The sequence below is a fragment of the Saimiri boliviensis genome, chromosome 8 (genome assembly GCF_048565385.1).
Source record: "Saimiri boliviensis isolate mSaiBol1 chromosome 8, mSaiBol1.pri, whole genome shotgun sequence".
Classification (NCBI taxonomy): domain Eukaryota; kingdom Metazoa; phylum Chordata; class Mammalia; order Primates; family Cebidae; genus Saimiri; species Saimiri boliviensis.
In genome coordinates, this window is record NC_133456.1 from 120276699 (window position 1) to 120281192 (window position 4494).

The following is a 4494-nucleotide window of genomic DNA, read 5'->3' on the forward strand; positions in this document are numbered from 1 at the left end:
AAACTGACAAATTGAGTCCAAAGTTCCTATGGGGAGTAAAAAACAAAGACAAAAACAAAAAATCAAAACCCAACAACAACAGAAATTGAAAACAAGGATAACCAACACAATATTAGAAAAGGAGAAGAGTCAGGGGATGAACACTACTAGATTTCAAGATTTATTAGAAAGCTACAGCAATGAAGACAGTGTGGCATTGGCAAAAGAATAGACAAATAAATCAATGGAACAGAATAGAAAGCCCCAAAATGGACCTATGCAAATATTTGACAAAGGGGCAAAGGCAACAAAGAAAAGATCGTCTTGTCAACAGATGGTGCTGGAACAACAGCATATCCATAAGCAAAAACAAAAACAAAGAATCTAGATGCAAATCTTACATCTGTCGCAAAATTTAACTCAAAGTGGATCATAGACTTATGCGTATAACACAAAACTATAGAATTTCTAGAAGATAATATAGAAGAAAAGCTAGATGAACTTCTTTATTGCAGTAACTTTTTAGATACAGTACAAGCAATGGATTCATCCATGAAAGAAATAATTCATAAGCTGGACTTCATGCACACTGAAAACTTTTGTTCACAATCAAGAGAATGAAACAACAAGTCAGAGTGGGAAAAACATTTGCAAAAGACATATCTGATAAAGTACTGTTATCAAAACATGAAGAACTCTTAAAACTCAGCAATAAGGACATGAACAGTCCAATTAAAACATTGACAAAAGATCTCAAGGGACACCTCACCAAGAAAGATAAAGATGGCTAATAAGCATACGAAAAAATGCTCAACATCACATGTCATCAGGGAATAGCAAATCAAAAGTGATGATGCCACTACATACCTATTAGAATGACTACAATTCAAAACAGTGACAATACCAAATGCTGACAAGGATGTGGGGCAATAAGAACTCTCATTGTTGGAGGGAAAGCAAAGTGGAACAGCCACTTTAGAAGACAGTTTGGCAGTTTCTTATGAAACGAAACACCCTTTTGTCATATGATCCTGCAATTGCATTGCTCTTTGCCTAAGTGAGTGGAAATCTGATATTCACACAAATATCTGCGTGCATGTTTCTAGCTGCTTTATCCATAATGGCCAAGATTTGGTGGCAAACAAGATGTCCTTCAATAGGTGAATGAATAAATGAACTGTGGTTAACTTGGACAGTGAAATATTATACAGCGATAAGAAGAAATGGGCCAGGCACAGTGGCTCACACCTATAATCTCAGCACTTTGGGAGGTCAGAGCAGGTGGATTGCTTAAGTGTAGGAGTTCCAGAGCAGCCTGGGCAACATGATGAAACCTCATCTCTACTAAAATCCCAAAAATTAGCAGGGCGTTGTTGTGGGTTCCTGTAATCCCAGCTACTGGAGAGGATGAGGCAAAAGAATTTCTTGAACCTGAGAGGTGAAAGTTGTAGTGAGGCGAGCTCACGCCATTGTATGCCAGCCTGGGTGACAGAGTAAGACACTGTCTCAAAAAAAACCACAAAAAACAAAAAACCAGAAACCAAAACAACCAAATAAACAAAAAAGAAATGGGCTATCAAGCTGTGTAAAGATAAAGATATGGAGTGCTATGTTTTGAATATATATTGGCCTTTCCAAAATTCATGTTTAGTGTTGGTTCCCAATGTGGCTGTGGTGGGAGGTGGTTTGGGAGGTGATTAGGTCATTAAGATGGATGAATCTCTTACAGGTAGTATGAGGTTAGTTCTCATGGGAATGGATTAGTTACCACAAGAGAGCGCTGCCATAAGTAAGGTTGCCTCTCCAGGCTGGCCCCTCTTTGGTATGTACCCACTTCTTCTACCGATCTGCCATGTTGTGGTGCAGTCAGTGGGCCTTCCCCAGACACTGGCACCATGCTCTTTGGACTTCACTGCCTCCAGAACCATGATCCAAAATAAATATCTTTTCTTTATGAATTACCCAATCTCAGGTATTCTGTTACGGTACAGAAAATAGACTAAAACATGGAGGAAACATAAATGCATGTTAGAAAAGAAATCAATTTGTAATGGCTACATACGGTATGATTCCAAGTATGTGATATTTTGGAGAAGGTATATTTATGGAGAGAATAAAAAAGATCAGTGGTTTCCAGGATTTAAGGGAGAGTGTGAGATTAACAGGCAGAACACAGGATTTTTCAAACAGTAAAACTAATCTGTTTGATTCTATATTGGTGAATACATGTCATTGTACATTTCTGAAAACCCATAGATTGTGTAACATCAAGAGTAAACCCTAAGTGAAATCATCTCTAAAAAAAAAAAAAAAAAAAAAAAAAAAAAAAAAAAAAAAGGTAACATTTTTTATTTGTATATCTTTGTAACCACAAGATGGCACCATTTTCCCATTTTAAAAGCTGGCATATGGCTGTTTTTCATTTTTTCACATTTTTTCCCCCAAGATTACAAGCTGTTGGGTGAGATTTGGTTACAACCTTTTCTCAAATATGGACTCCTGGACTATCAAACTAGGGTAATTGCGTTAGATAAGAATGCATGTGTGGAATTAAGTTTGTAATTTGCATTCTCTGTATCACGACTTCAGTGTGGAGGGAGTGATTCTAATGAATAAGGGAGAATGCTTAGTACATTTCTTCACAAACGTTAAGTTCCAGAGTAAGTTTCAAACCCAAAGCCGCATATTGGCAACTTTATGATGCTACTCTCATGAAAGTTCTCACATCTTTGTTCTTGAAAAGGAAAGAAGTGTATGACTACACCTATTCACAACCCAGCCAATAAAAAGCAAGAGGCACTTTGGATATCTATTTGTATCCTTCGGGATCAGGCTATCTGTCTTATCTTTGTTAAACAATTTCTACTGCATTTATGAGTTTTGATAGCCAAGAACAAATATCAAAGCAGATTGCATGTAATTACTCTCTTAGTAGTTTTTCTTGAGTATCCCATAAATAGAATTTGCATTTCTGAAAATGCCTACAAAATGGAATTTGGCTAAACATTCTGTGATCACATTTTCTGTGATGTTGGTTTTAAAGTGACTTGAAATTGTGAAATCCTTCTGTGTCAGTTTTATAGCTCCGAGACTCTAGCCCCTGGTGAGTTTGGGAGGGGGCCTGGAAATGAGATGGCATCAGATTAAATGTGTCTGTTCTATACTTATTTCTGTATTAATTTACAAGGCTTAGAACATCTGCTCCAAAAGACCTGAGGCAATGACGGAATTTATTTTCTCAGTCAACTGAAAAAGTCCACAGGTAGCCTGGCTGCCAGTATAGTTGGATTTTGTGAGCAAATGATATCATTAGGACTTAAGTTTTCTTTCTTTTTTTCTTTTTTCTCCTATGTGTCTCGTCTCCACCTCCCACTGGATTGACTTCATGTGCGAGCTCCTCATCATCACTTCTGGAACTTCTAGGCTCTCTTTGCTTGATGACAAGATGACTGCAGCAGTCCTAGGCTCAGATGAGTCCAAGATTTAAGCCTGGTAGGAAACAGTGAGCTCTTTTGCTTGCAAGCCTAGGAATTATTCTTGTGTTTGCAAGCACCAAGGCCAGGGGAGTGTGATGTACTAATTGGCATGGGCCTGAAACATGTGGTCCACACCTGGGGCAGCAATAGAGCCCACCTAGTGCACATGAACTAGAATGAAGAAGGAATAATCTGCAAGTTAAACTAGAAGGGCTATTATCAGAATGGATGTGGCAAAGAAATCTATTTCTAGAAAGGTTTTATATATAGCTCTGAGCCTAAACATAAAATTTAACTGAGTTCAGAGGTTGATATGGTTTGATTGTATCCCCATCCAAATTTCACCTTGAATTGTAGCTCCCTTAATTCCTACATGTTATGGGAGGGGCCAAGTGAAATAATCGAGTTATGGAGGCAGTTTCACCCCTACTGTTCTCGTGGAAGTAAGCCTCACGAGATCTGATGGTTTTATAAAGGGAAACCCCCTTTACTTGGCTCTCATTTGCTCTTTGCCTGCTACCTTGTAAGACATGCCTTTCACCTTCTGCCATGATTGTGAGGCTTCCCCAACCTCGTGGAACTGTGAGTCCATAAAACCTCTTTTTCTTTATAAATTACCCAGTCTGAGGTATGTCTTTATCAGCAATGTGAAAACAGACTAATACAGAGGGGTTCTTTGTACTTCTGAAAACATTATTCTTGGAGTAATAATCTTTTATTTATTTATTTATTTTTGAGACAGAGTCTTGCTCTGTCACCAGGCGCCAGGCTGGAGTGCAGTGGCGCCATCTCGGCTCATCCTGGTTCAAGCAATTCTTGTGCCTCAGTCTCCTGGGTAGCTGGGACTACAGGCACATGCCACCATGCCCAGCTAATTTTTGTATTTTTAGTAGAGACGGGTTTCACCATGTTGGCAAGGATGGTCTCTATCTCTTGACCTCATGATCCATCCGCCTCGGCCTCTCAAAGTGCTGGGATTACAGGCTTGAGCCACCGCGCCCAGCCTGGAGTGACAATTTTTAAATCTTTGAAAATAATC